Genomic DNA, 15,715 nt, shown 5'->3' on the forward strand with positions numbered 1-15,715 from the left:
TTGTCACCCACACTGGCACTGGTTCCCTCATCTCGGGTACCTCTCCCATTCAGCCGCGCAACATCCTTGTTTCTCCCTCTCTCATCAAAAATCTCCTCTATATTCATTAGATTTGCCGTGATAATCCTGTTTCTGTCGAGTTTGACCTGTTTGGTTTCTTTGTCAAGGACCTACGAACCAGGGCGGTGATCCTCTGCTGTGACTCCACGGGCGATCTGTACTCTGTGTCTGCGGCCACCGCGTACACTCCACACCACTTCGCCGGCGTCGTCACCACTGATCGTCTCCATCAGCGGCTTGGGCACCTTGGTTTTGCAAAACATCAGATTATCGCTCGTCAGGCTCCTTTTAGTTTCAGTAAACAAAAACCGCACCCTTGTCATGGCTGTCGCGTTGGCAAGCATGTGCGCTTTCCTTTCTCAGCTTCTAGCAGTTGTACTTACTTCCCTTTCCAGCTACTCCATCTTGATGTGTGGACTTCGCTTGTTAGCAGTGTTTCTGGGTACCAGTTTTACTTAGTTAATACTTGATGATTACACCCACTATGTTTGGAGCTTTCCGCTTAAGCACAAGTCTGATGTACTCCCCATCTTGAGTGACTTCTATGCCTATGATCACACCCAGTTTCAGCTGCCCGTGCTCTCCGTCCTAACTTACAATGGACGCAAGTTCGACAGTCATGCCTCATGTGAACTGCTCGCTCTGCATTGGCACGGTGCTCCGGCTGTCATGCCCCTATATTAGCCAGCAAAATGGCAAGGCTGAGCGCACATTGCGCACTCTCAATGATAGTGTGCGTGCCCTCCTCTTCCAAGCCTCCATGCCGTCACGTTTTTGGGCCGAAGCACTGAACACTGCCACTTATCTGCTCAACCGTCGACCTTGCCATAGCAGCTCGCCACGCACACCCCATGAACTCCTCCTCGGCGTGGCTCCTGACTACAGCTTACTCCATGTATTCAGTTGCCTCTGTTACCCAAACATTGCCTCCACGGCTCGTCACAAACTCGATTATCACTCGGTCGCCTGTGTTTTCCTCGGCTATCCCGCCGATCATTGCAGCTACCGTTGCTTTGATCCCGTCACACATCGCGTCCTTACTTCGCGGCATGTCCACTTCCATGAGGACGTATTCCCCTTTGCACAAACCGCCACTTTCGCGCCCCCGCTCCGCCGCTCAGCGTGCCGCCAGTCTTGCAGCTTGCCTGTCCGCCTGCTGTATCGCTCGCGCTGCGCGATCTTTCAAGTGGGAGTGTTGGATCAGCGATGGACAGTCCCTGTTCGTCCTCCATGCGCGCGTCACCCGCGCGTTCAACGTCAGCTGCTGGATCTGTGATGAACGCCTCCTGCTCTGCTGCCTCACGCGCGCGTTCGGACAGTTCAAGCTGCACCATCCACTCTTCATCTGACGGTGCCTGCTCGTCGTCTCCTGCGCCCTCCGCTGATTCAAATTCTCCTGTCCCGCCACCTGCGCCCGTTCCTACGCGTCCGATGGTCACTCGCACCCAGGCAGGGATCTTTCGCCCGAATCCCAAGTACTATGACGCCACGACTGCTTCATCCACCTCTGGAATCTCTCCCTTGCTGAGCTCGGTCTGTGTCACCGTGCGGGATCCGTGCTGGCTGGCTGCCATGCGCGAGGAATTCGCCGCGCTCGTCGCCAACAAGACTTGGGAACTGGCCCTCGACCGTCTGGCGCCAACCTCATCACTGGCAAATGGGTCTTCAAGCACAAGTTCCGGCCAGACGGCTCCCTCGAGCGCTACAAAGCGCGGTGGGTCGTCCGCGGGTTTCGCCAGCGCGCCGGCGTTGACTACGGCGAAACGTTCTCGCCGATGGTCAAGCCAGCCACAATCCGCGCCGTCCTCACCATTGCTGTTTCGCACCAGTGGACGTCCATCAGTTGGACGTCAAAAATGCGTTCCTCCATGGGACAGTCACGGAGGAAGTGTACTGTCTCCAACCTGCAGGCTTCATCGACGAGCACCAGCCGCACCATGTCTACCGCCTCAACAAGTCGCTGTATGGGCTTAAACAAGCTCCCCATGCCTGTTTTCAAACCTTCGCCGGTTCTTGGCGATGGTTGGCTTCTCGGTGACTCATTCGGACTCATCACTGTTCGTCTACACCAGCGGCGCCGATGCAGCCTTCCTCCTCCTCTACGTCGACGACATCGTCCTCACCGCCTCCACGCCGGCCCTGCTGCGCCGCATTGTTCTCCGGCTCACTGGTGCGTTCGCGATGAAAGACATGGGTGCTCTTCCCTTCTTCCTCGGCATCCAGGTCACGCGCACTGCGTTGGTCTTCTTCCTCTACCAACAGCAGTATACCGAGGATATCCTCGACCGCGCGGGCATGGAGACCTGCAGGCCTTCCCCGACGCCGATCGACACCAAGGGCAAACTTCCCCAAGCCGACGGGCCGCGCGTCGCCGATGCGTCGGCATATCGCAGCCTCGCCGGAGCGCTCCAGTACCTCACCATCACACGTCCCGAGCTAGCGTACGTGGTGCAGCAGATCTGCCTCCATATGCATGATCCTCGGGAGTGTCATCATGCCCTCATCAGCGCGTGCTGCGCTACGTGTGCGGCGCGCCCTCGCATGGCCTCCATCTGCGTGCTTCGCCGACGCTAGACCTTGATACGTCTCTGTTGTATCTACTTTTCCAAACACTTTTGCCCCTGTTTTGGACTCTAACTTGCATGATTTGAATGGAGCTAACCCGGACTAACGCTGTTTTCAGCAGAATTGCCATGGTGTTATTTATGTGCAGAAACAAAAGTTCTCGGAATGACCTGAAACTCCACGGAGCATATTTTTGGAAATTATAAAAAATACTGGCAAAAGATCAAGGCCAGGGGCCCACACCCTAGCTACGAGGGTAGGGGGCGCGCCTGCCCTCTGGGCGCCCCCTACCTCGTGGGCCCTCCTGGAGCTCCTCCGACCTTAACCCCAACTCTATATATTCGTGTTCGGAGAGAAAAAAATCAAGGAGAAAGGTTCATCGCGTTTTACGATATAGAGCCGCCGCCAAGCCCTAAACTCTCTCGGGAGGGCTGATCTGGAGTCTGTTCGGGGCTCCGGAGAGGGAAATCCATCGCCATCGTCATCACCAACCATCCTCCATCACCAATTTCATGATGCTCACCGCCGTGCATGAGTAATTCCATCGTAGGCTTGCTGGACGGTGATGGGTTGGGTGAGATTTATCATGTAATCGAGTTAGTTTTGTTAGGGTTTGATCCCTAGTATCCACTATGTTATGAGATTGATGTTGCTATGACTTTGCTATGCTTAATGCTTGTCATAGGGCCCGAGTGCCATGATTTCAGATCTGAACCTATTATGTTTTCATGAATATATGTGAGTTCTTGATCCTATCTTGCAAGTCTATAGTCACCTACTATGTGTTATGATCCAGCAACCCCGAAGTGACAATAATCAGGACCACTTCCGGTGATGATCTTAGTTTGAGGAGTTCATGTATTCACTATGTGTTAATGCTTTGGTCCGGTACTCTATTAAAAGGAGGCCTTAATATCCCTTAGTTTCCGCTAGGACCCTGCTGCCACGGGAGGGTAGGACAAAAGATGTCATGCAAGTTCTTTTCCATAAGCATTTATGACTATATTCGGAATACATGCCTATATTACATTGATGAATTGGAGCTAGTTCTGTGTCACCCTAGGTTATGACTGTTACATGATGAACCACATCCGACATAATTCTCTATCACCGATCCATTGCCTACGAGCTTTCCATATATTGTTCTTCGCTTATTTACTTTTCTGTTGCTATTGCTATCATTACTACAAAATACCAAAAACATTACTTTTTCTACCGTTATCTTTTGCTACCGTTACCACTACTATCATATTACTTTGCTACTAAACACTTTGCTACAAATATTAAGTTTCCAGGTGTGGTTGAATTGACAACTCAGTTGCTAACACTTGAGAGTATTCTTTGGCTCCCCTTGTGTCGAATCAATAAATTTGGGTTAAATACTCTACCCTCGAAAGCTGTTACGATCCCCTATACTTGTGGGTTATCAAGACTATTTTCTGGCGCCATTGCCGGGGATTATAGATCTATTCTTTGAGTCACTTGGTATTTATATCTGCTTATCATTATGAAGAACTTGAGAGATCCAGAAACCAAGATTTATCCCTCAACTACGAGGGGAGGTAAGGAACTGCCATCTAGCTCTGCACTTGATTTACCTTCTATTTTGAGTAAGCTTGCGACACCTAAACCTGCTTCTTCTATTGATTCTGATATGTCGCATATTATTGATGATGCCACTTCTGCTATGCATGATACTTATGATGAAAATACTTCTATGTCTGATACTACTGTGCCACTCGGTGAATTTCTTGATGAATAACTTGCTAGGGCTAGAGAGAATGAAATTATTGAAACTGATAATACTGATGAAAGTGATTATGAAGGCTCTCCTAATAAATATGAATTACCTGCTGTGCCTGAGGGCTATGTTATGGATGAAGAAACTAAAAGAGACTTTCTTGCTTGCAATGATAGAAGTGATCTTAAGAAATTATTAGCTAAGCTTAAACAAAAAAACTCTGAATGCTAGAATGAAAAATGATCCTGCTTATGCTACTTCACCTATCTTTGTTACTCATAAGGATTATGAATTCCCTATTGATCCTGATATAATTACTTTGGTTGAATCTGATCCTTTTTATGGCTATGAATCTGAAACTGTTGTGGCACATCTTATTAAATTAAATGATATAGCTACCCTGTTCACTAATTATGAGAGAACTCACTAGTTTTATATACTTAAAATATTTCCGTTCTCATTAAAGGGTGATGCTAAGATATGGTTTAATTCTCTTGATCCTGGTTGTGTGCGTAGTCCCCAGGATACAATTTATTACTTCTCTGCTAAATATTTCCCTGCTCATAAGAAACAAGCTGCCTCAAGGCATATATATAATTTTGTGCGAATTGAAGAAGAGAGTCTCCCACAAGCTTGGGGGAGGCTTCTCCAATTACTTAATGCTTTGCCTGATCATCCTCTTAAGAAAAATGAAATACTTGATATCTTTTATAATGGACTAACCGATGCTTCCAGAGATTACCTGGATAGTTGTGCTGGTTCTGTTTTCAGGAAATGAACACCGGATGAAGATGAAATTTTATTGAATAATATGTTGACAAATGAAAATAATTGGACACTTCCTGAGCCAACTCCTGAGCCTATTCCTAAACCAACTCCGAAGAAAAGGGGTGTTCTATTTCTCAGTCCTGAAGATATGCAAGAGGCAAAGAAATTCATGAAAGAAAAGGGTGTTAAAGCTGAAGATGTTAAGAATTTACCTCATATTGAAGAAATACATGGTCTTAATTTACCGCATGTTGAAGAAATATATGGTTTTAATCCATCACCTATTGAAGAAACACATGGTATTGATAACCCGACACATGTAGTAAAGGTAAATTCTCTCTATAGATATGATAAAGCTGAAATCCCATTTACCAAGTTTGCTAGCCCATGCTTAGATGAGTTTGATAAATTTATGGTTAAGCAATAAGACTTCAATGCTTATTTTGGTAGAGAATTAAAACGCAGTGCTGTATGCTTGAACACTTGGGTGATAATATGGCTAATGTCAAAGGTGAACTTAAACTTATTAGTAAACATGCTTCTATGGTTACCACTCAAGTAGAACAAGTACTTAAAGCTCAAAATGATTTGCTCAATGAATTGAATAGTAAGTATAAGGAGTATGCTGTTAGAGTGGCTACTAGAGCTGGTAAAATGACTCAGGAACCTTTGTATCCTGAAGGCCACCCTAAGAGAATTGAGCAGGATTCTCAGAGAAATAATATAGATGCACCAAGTCCTTCTAAAAGGAAGAAAAAGAAAAATGATAGGACTTTGCATGCTTCTAGTGAACCTATTGCTGAAACACTCGAGAATCCAAATGATATTTCTATTTCTGATGCTGAAACACAATCTGGTAATGAACCTGAAACTAGTGATAATGTTAATGATAATGTTCATGATGATGCTCAACCTAGTAATGATAATGATATAGAAATTGAACCTGTTGTTGATCTTTATAACCCACAATCAAAGAATCAATGTTGTGATAAGAAAGACTTTGTTGCTAGGAAACACGGTAAGGAAAGAGAGCCTTGGGTTCAAAAACCCATGCCTTTTCCTCCCAAACCATCCAAGAAAAAGGATGATGAGGATTTTGAGCACTTTGCTGAAATGATTAGACCTATCTTTTTGCGTATGCGTTTGACTGATATGCTCAAAATGATTCCTTATGCTAAGTACATGAAAGAAATTTTTACTAATAAAAGAAAGATACCGGAAGCTGAAATTTCCACCATGCTTGCTAATTATACTTTTAAAGGTGGAATACCTAAGAAACTAGGAGATCCCAGAGTACCAACTATACCATGCTCCATTAAAAGAAACTATGTTAAAACTGCTTTATGTGATCTTGGAGCTGGTGTTAGTGTTATGCCTCTCTCTTTATATCATAGACTTGATTTGAATAAGTTGACACCTACTGAAATATCATTGCAAATGGCTGATAAATCAACTACTATACCTGTCGGTATTTGTGAGGATGTGCCTGTTGTGGTTGCAAACGTTACTATTTGAACGGACTTTGTTATTCTTATTATTGGAAGACCCTTTTTGAATACTGCAGGGGCTGTTATTGATTGCACCAAAGGCAATGTCACTTTTCATGTTAATGGTATTGAGCATACCGTACACTTTCCGAGGAAACAACCTCAAGTCCACAATATCAATTCTATTGGAAAAATTCCATCGATTGTTTTTGGAGGTTTTGAATTTCCTCTTCCTACTGTCAAGACAAAATATGATATTCTTATTGTTGGGGATGTGCATATCCCCGTTGAGGTAACCTAGTGGTATTCCAAAATTCTCCAGTTCCATGTTATTCGGAATGAGTTTGTTAACAAGACTTGATCAACCTTGTTAATGGATTCCTTTTGATGATCATGAGATGGATGAATTTAGAAAACACAACTCTCTGTACCCTCTTTCTACTTTCTGTTATTTATATTAAATAAAATAAAAATAGTATTTTCTGTCTGTTATCTGAAATATCCATGCAATATAAAAATACCCCGAAAATAAAAGTTCTCCAAATGCCCTGAAATTTAAATATGATTTTTTCTGGAATATTTGAGAAAATTTGGCATTGAGAACACAGCTGGGGGGCATCCACCTGGCCATGAGGGTGGAGGGCACGCCCTACCCCCCTGGGCGTGCCTCCCTACCTCGTGGGCCCATGGTGGCTCTCCTCCACTTATTTCTGCACCCACACACTCCTTTTTCCTCCCACAAACACCATTATCCAACTCAAGCACGAGTTCTAGCTCATTTTGCTACGATTTTCGATCTCCTTGCTCAAAGCACCTCTCACAAAACTACTTTGGGGGATTGTTCCTTGGTATGTGACTCCTCCATTGGTCCAATTAGTTTTTGTTCCAGTGCATTATCCATTGCAAATTTGTGCTGCCTAGGTGACCATGTTCTTGAGCTTGCATGTTAAATTTATGTGGTTCCAAGTAGTTTTGATGCATGATATAGGCTCTAGGCACTTGTAGGAGTAGTTGCTATCAATTTTGTTGAGTTTGGTTCACTTTTATTTTGAAGTTACTAAAAATTTCAGAATTTTTCAGAAAATAATGAAGAGATTTTTGAGGGGTTCATTGAGCCGAAGCTCGAAGGAAAAGCAAAATGAAGAAGCAAAGAAGCCCGAATATAATCTGCCTCGCATCGCAGAGGTTCGGCCGTGTGAATGGCCTTGTGATGATTTCTTGAGAGCAACCGGGATTTATGATGATTTCTATGAATTGGCTGAGAATGCAGGCCGCACCGCCTTCCTCCACGACCAGCGCGAACAATATCTCTTACTCACCAATATCTTTGTGCAAAACTTTCATTTCCATGCTAGGGGCTCACCACCTACGGTGGAGTTTTATTTATATGATGAGCATAAGGAGATGTCACTTCGTGATTTTTGTCGGGTTTGTTTGATCCCTTTCGAGGGCATCATAGAGGAACCACATCGCGGCGATGTGGATGGGTTTATTGATACCATCACTGTAGGGGAAACGAGGAAGGTTTCCGATGCATGAACTACTAGCATACACTTTCCTGTTCTACGTTACTTTGCTATATTTGCTAGTAGATGCTTAATTGGTCGCGGAAACTGTGGAAACCTGAGTGCCCCTGATATTTTTATTTTGTGCCGCGCCTTATTTCGTGATGATACATTCAGCATGGGTGCTATTATTGCAAAGCGGTTAAATCTTAACCGTACTAAGGGCCCCGTCTTTGGAGGCATCTTCGCCTCACGCCTAGCTGCACATTTTAACATACCTATTAGGCATTATGAGAAGGAAGAAAAATTGCTGCCTCCTGTTTATTTAGATTATAAGAGTATGGTAGCACACGATTTTATTGTTAAGAATAGGGGAAATGAGCTCAAATACAAATTGTTCTTTGATAAACATCATCCTGAGACTATTACCCTGCCTGCTCCTTCCTTGTTTGATTTATCTGCAGGCAAGTACCTTGTTCCGTTGGAGGCTATTCACGCCTACCGGAACCCTACACCAGCCACAAAGCCAGAGTCGGAACCACAAGTTGATCCTCCACGATAGTCTAATTACTAGTGGGATCCGGAGATGATTGCCAACCGGTGGCAATCAGAGTCTTCTTCTTCTTCGCAGTATGACCCCAACTACAACTTTGGATATCCGCTAGGCCATCCGGGGCATTAGACCAACTTAGGCCAAAAGCCTAATCTTGGGGGAGTACGTATTTCTCACCGACATTACATTCATGTTCACACACTCATTGGTAGATGTCGGTGCTCACACTTTTTCATTGTAATATCCATGCTAGTTTATTTCCTTTTTATGCTTTCTTCTTGTGTGTTTAATAAACCTTAGGAAAAACCAAAAAAAATTAGTTGTAGCTTTTAATTAGTTTACTTTCCATGCTTGTAGTAGTAATTAAAAAGAAAACCCAAAAAGATTTCCTGTTCTTCTTTTTGGTTGTTGGGAGCTTTCCCGTGTAAATAGTTCTATTTCTTTTGTTTTCTTTGGGGGTCGATAGGAGAAGACCACGATTTAATTGTTGAAGTAGCTCTTATATGCATTATTGTTGATCTGACAAAAGAGCCCATATTGCCTTGTCTTCTCCTGTTTATTGAATGCTTGCAGATTCCAGCTTAGTCCAATGCATGCGCACTATTATTATTATTCACACTATTCAGCCGTGCAAGTGAAATGCAATTATGATGACATATGATGGACTGATTGAGATGGGAGAAGCTGGTATGAACTCGACCTCTCTTGTTTTTGTAAATATGATTAGTTCATCGTTCCTGATTCAGCCTATTATGAATAAACATGTTTGCAATGACAATTAGAGATCATAGTTTCTTATGCCATGCTTAATTATCTAGGAGCTTATAATGCTTTACCTTGCGTGCCAACATGCTATTAAAATGGTTGTGATGTGGTATGATAGGGTGGTATCCTCTTTTGAATGATTCGAGTGGCTTGAGTTGGCACATGTTCACGCATGTAGTTGAAACAAAATCAACATAGCCTCTACGATATTTATGTTCATGGTGCATTATATCCTACTCATGCTTGCATTCGGTGTTGATTAATTTTAATGCATGTTCATGACTGTTGTCGCTCTCTAGCTGGTCGCTTCCTAGTCTTTTTTCTAGCCTTCACCTGTACTAAGCGGGAATACTGCTTCTGCATCCAATTTCATAAACCCCAAAGTTATACCATATGAGTCCACCATACCTACCTATATACGGTATCTACCTGCCGTTCCAAGTAAATTTGTATGTGCCAAACTCTAAACCTTAAAATAAATATCTTGTTTTGTATGCTCGAATCGCTCATGTATCAACTAGGGCTGTCCGTATCTTCCATGTTAGGCAGGTTATTCTCAAGAGGAGTGGACTCCGCTCGTCACTCACGAGAAAGTGGCTGGTCACCGGGATGCCTAGTCCCATGCTTTATGCAAATCAAATCAAAATTGCAAACAAAACTCCCCCTGGGACTCTTGTTAGTTGGAGGCACTCGTTGTTTCGAGCAAGCCATTGATTGATGCTTGTTGGTGGAGGGGGGGTATAAACTTTACCATTTTGTTTGGGAACCGCCTATAATGTGTGTAGCATGGAAGATATCGCCATCTCTTGGTTGTTATGTTGACAATGAAAGTATAGCGCTCAAAATATTATTCATCTCTATTTCAAAACTGAGATTTGGCACCTATACAAATCCCTGCTTCCCTCTGTGAAGGGCCTATCTATTTACTTTGATGTTGAGTCATCATCCTCTTATTAGAGAGCACCAGTTCGAGAGCACCGCTGTTATTTGCATCCATTACTGTTAGTTTACATTGAGTATGACTTGACTGGATCTCTTTTACCATGAATTACAATTTCTAGTCAGTCCTTGATCTTTAAAGGTGCTCTGAATTTATGTTTTGCGGTCTTAGAAAGGGCTAGCGAGATACCATCTTGTTATATCATATTATGATTGTTTTGAGAAAGTGTTGTCATCCGAGATTTATTATTATTGCTCGCTAGTTGATTATGCCATTGATATGAGTAAACATGAGACCTAAGCGTTATTATGAGTATGGTTAGTTTATAATCTTTGCTGAAAACTTGAATGCTGGCTTGACATATTTACAACAACAAGAGCAAACAGAGTTTGTAAAAGTTTTTCTTTATCACTTTCAGTTTGTCAACTGAATTGCTTGAGGACAAGCAAAGGTTTAAGTTTGGGGGAGTTGATACGTCTTCGTTGTATCTACTTTTCCAAACACTTTTGCCCTTGTTTTGGACTCTAACTTGCATGATTTGAATGGAACTAACCCAGACTGACGTTGTTTTCAGCAGAATTGCCATGGTGTTATTTATGTGCAGAAACAAAAGTTCTCGGAATGACCTGAAACTCCACAGAGCGTATTTTTGGAAATAATAAAAAATACTGGCAAAAGATCAAGGTCGGGGGCCCACACCCTAACCACGAGGGTGGGGGCGCGTCCCCCCTACCTCGTGGGCCCCCTGGAGCTCCTCCGACCTCAACCCCAACTCTATATATTTGTGTTCGGAGAGAAAAAAATCAAGGAGAAAGATTCATCACGTTTTACGATATGGAGCCGCCGCCAAGCCCTAAACTCTCTTGGGAGGGCTGATCTGGAGTCCGTTCGGGGCTCCGGAGAGGGGAATCCGTCGCCATCGTCATCATCAGCCATCCTCCATCACCAATTTCATGATGCTCATCGCTGTGCGTGAGTAATTCCATTGTAGGCTTGCTGGACGGTGATCGGTTGGATGAGATTTATCATGTAATCGAGTTAGTTTTGTTAGGGTTTGATCCCTAGTATCCACTATGTTTTGAGATTGATGTTCCTATGACTTTTCTATGCTTAATGCTTGTCACTAGGGCCCGAGTGCCATGATTTTAGATATGAACCTATTATGTTTTCATGAATATATGTGAGTTCTTGATCCTATATTGCAAGTCTATAGTCACCTACTATGTGTTATGATCCGGCAACCCCGAAGTGACAATAATCGGGACCACTTCCGGTGATGATCTTAGTTTGAGGAGTTCATGTATTCACTATGTGTTAATGCTTTGGTCCGGTACTCTATTAAAAGGAGGCCTTAATATCCCTTAGTTTCCGCTAGGACCCCGCTGCCACGGGAGGGTAGGACAAAAGATGTCATGCAAGTTCTTTTCCATAAGCACATATGACTATATTCGGAATACATGCCTACAATACATTGATGAATTGGAGCTAGTTCTGTGTCACCCTAGGTTATGACTGTTACATGATGAACTGCATCTGGCATAATTCTCTATCACCGATCCATTGCCTACGAGCTTTCCATATATTGTTCTTCTCTTATTTACTTTTCCGTTGCTATTGCTATCATCACTACAAAATACCAAAAACATTACTTTTGCTACCGTTACCACTACTATCATATTACTTTGCTACTAAGCACTTTGCTACAGATATTATGTTTCCAGGTGCGGTTGAATTGACAACTCAGCTGCTAACACTTGAGAATATTCTTTGGCTCCCCTTGCGCCGAATCAATAAATTTGGGTTGAATACTCTACCCTCGAAAACTATTGCGATCCCCTATACTTGTGGGTTATGAGACCTACGCGCCTACACTGATGCTGATTGGACTGGCTGCCCCGACACCCGCCGCTCCACGTCCGGCTTCTGCATCTACCTCGGCGACACCATCGTTTCTTGGTCCTCCAAGCGGCAAGCCACAGTGTCTTGCTCGAGTGCTGAAGCAGAATATCGTGGCGTCGCAAACGCTGTCACTGAATGCATTTGGCTGCGCCAGCTTCTCGGTGAGCTCCTCCCGACGGGCGAGTTCCGAACATCCATTTTTTGTGGGAACACGTGATGCTGGGCGAGTTCCGAGTGCTCCACATTCCCACCAAGCAACAGCTTGCCGATGTCATGACCAAGGGCCTGCCCACGGAAGTTTTTTCCTCCAATTCAGGGCCAGTCTTTGTGTCGCTCCAGCCGACGTCATGACAGTGAGGGTGGGGGGGTGTTAGAGGATACGTAGTATGTATTAGTATAGCCCGTATACGCGCATTGTATCCTGGTCAGCCCATGTACGTGAGTAGTGGGCACGCAGCCTGCCCATGATCCTGCCTGGTAGTGGCACATGATCACCTCTGTAACCTGCATATAGTCACAGCCGCAGAGCTAATCAAAGTGTGTTGAATTCCATATTCCTCCCTCCTTCATCATGGTGACCCTAGGAAGAAACAATACTAAGCGCGTGAACCTAGGCAAGGAAGGAAGCCCACCAATACATGAAGAGCTTTAGTTGCTAAATCATTAAATGAAGCAAACTTAGCAACCATAAGCTAAGCACCTATGCATTGGGGAGTACACTTGCTAAGCTATTTAATGTGCTTAGTGATACGTGCATTTTGCATCATGCTTTTATATCGACATTTATTGCATTATGGGCTGTTATTACACATTATGTCACAATACTTATGCCTATTCTCACTTATTTTACAAGGTTTACATAAAGAGGGGGAATGCCGGCAGCTGGAAAAGAGCAAATATTAGAGACCTATTCTGCACATCTCCCAATGCCCTGAAACTCCACGGAATTATTTTCAGAATATATAAAAAATATGGGCGAAAGAAGTACCAGAGGGGGCCACCCACCGTCCACGAGGGTAGGGGGCGCGCCCTACCCCCTGGGAGCGCCCCCTGCCTCGTGGGCCCCTTGGTGGCCCTCCGATGCCCATCTTTGGTTATATGGAGTCTTTCGTTGAGGAAAAAAATCATAAGCAAGCTCACGGGATGAAACTCCACCGCCACGAGGCGGAACCTTGGCGGAACCAATCTAGGGCTCCGGCGGAGCTGTTCTGCCGGGGAAACTTCCCTCCGGGAGGGGGAAATCATCACCACCAATCTTCTCATCAGGAGGGGGTCAATCTCCATCAACATCTTCACCAGCACCATCTCATATCAAACCCTAGTTCATCTCTTGTATCCAATCTTTGTATCCAAACCTCAGATTGGTACCTGTGGGTTGCTAGTAGTGTTGATTACTCCTTGTAGTTGATGCTAGTTGGTTTACTTGGTGGAAGATCATATGTTCAGATCCATTGTGCATATTAATACCCCTCTGATTATGAATATGAATATGCTTTGTGAGTAGTTACGTTTGTTCCTGAGGACATGGGAGAAGTCTTGCTATAAGTAGTCATGTGAATTTGGTATTCGTTCGATATTTTGATGAGATGTATGTTGTCATCCCTCTAGTGGTGTCATGTGAACGTGGACTACATGAAACTTCATCATTGTTTGGGCCTAGAGGGAGGCATTGGGAAGTAATAAGTAGATGATGGGTTGCTAGAGTGACAGAAGCTTAAACCCTAGTTTATGCGTTGCTTCATAAGGGGCTGATTTGGATCCATATGTTTCATGCTATGGTTAGGTTAACCTTAATACTTCTGTTGTAGTTGCGGATGCTTGCAATAGGGGTTAATAATAAGTGTGATGCTTGTCCAAGTAAGGACAGTACCCAAGCACCGGTCCACCCATGTATCAAATTATCAAAGTACCGAACGCGAATCATATGAACGTGATGAAAACTAGCTTGACGATAATTCCCATGTGTCCTCGGGAGCGCTTTCCTTTATATAAGAGTTTGTCCAGGCTTATCCTTTGCTACAAAAAGTATTGGTCCATCTTGCTGCGCCTTATTTACTTACATTAGTTGTTACCCGTTACAAATTACCTTATCACAAAACTATCTGTTACCGATAATTTCAGTGCTTGCAGAGAATACCTTGGTGAAAACCTCTTATCATTTCCTTCTGCTCCTCGTTGGGTTAGACACTCTTACTTATCGAAAATGATAAGATAGATCCCCTACACTTGTGGGTCATCAAGACTCTTTTATGGCGCCATTGTCGGGGAGTGAAGCGCCTTTGGTAGGTGGAATTTGGTAAGGAAAAATTTATAGTGTGCTGAAATTTACTGTCACTTGTTACTATGGAACATAATCCTTTGAGGGGCTTGTTCGGGGTATCTTCACCCCGACCAGTAGAGCAAAGAGTTTCTCCTCAACCTACTGAACCTACTGAAAATGTTTACTTTGAAATTCCTTCAGGTATGATAGAGAAACTGCTAGCTAATCCTTTTATAGGAGATGGAACATTACATCCTGATTTGCACCTAATCTATGTGGATGAAGTTTGTGGATTATTTAAGCTTGCAGGTATGCCCGAGGATGTTATCAATAAGAAGGTCTTCCCTTTATCTTTGATGGGAGATGCATTGACATGGCTTAGGCTATGTGATGATATTAGATCATGGATCTACCAACGATTGAAATTGGAATTTCATCAGAAGTTTTATCCTATGCATCTGGTTCATCGTGATCGTAATTATATATATAATTTTTGGCCTCGCGAAGGAGAAATCATCACTCAAGCTTGGGGGAGGCTGAAGTCAATGTTATATTCATGCCCCAATCATGAGCTCTCAAAAGAAATGATTATTCAAAATTTTTATGCTCGGCTTTCTCTCAGTAATCGCTCCATGCTCGATATTTCTTGTACTGGATCTTTTATAATGAAGACTATGGAATTCAAATGGGATTTATTGGAAAGAATTAAACGCAACTCCGAAGATTGGGACCTCGACGAAGGTAAGGAGTCAGGTATAACACCTAAGTTTGATTGTGTTAAATCTTTTATGGATACTGATGCTTTTCGTGAATTTAGCACTAAATATGGACTTGACTCTGAGATAGTAGCTTCTTTCTGTGAATCCTTCGCTACTCAAGTTGATCTCCCTAAGGAGAAGTGGTTTAAATATAATCCTCCCATTGAAGTAAAAGTAGTTGCACCTATTAAAGTTGAAGAAAAGACTATCACTTATAATGATCCTGTTGTTCCTACTGCTTATATTGAGAAACCACCTTTCCCTGTTAGAATAAAGGATCATGCTAAAGCTTCAACTGTGGTTAACAAAAGTATTATTAATACACCTAAACCCCCTAAGCAAATTAAAGTTGAACCTAGTGTTGCTATGGTTAAAGATCTCTTGGCCGATAATATTGATGGACATGTTATTTAC

Source organism: Triticum dicoccoides, chromosome 1A, assembly GCF_002162155.2.
Source record: "Triticum dicoccoides isolate Atlit2015 ecotype Zavitan chromosome 1A, WEW_v2.0, whole genome shotgun sequence".
Lineage (NCBI taxonomy): Eukaryota > Viridiplantae > Streptophyta > Magnoliopsida > Poales > Poaceae > Triticum > Triticum dicoccoides.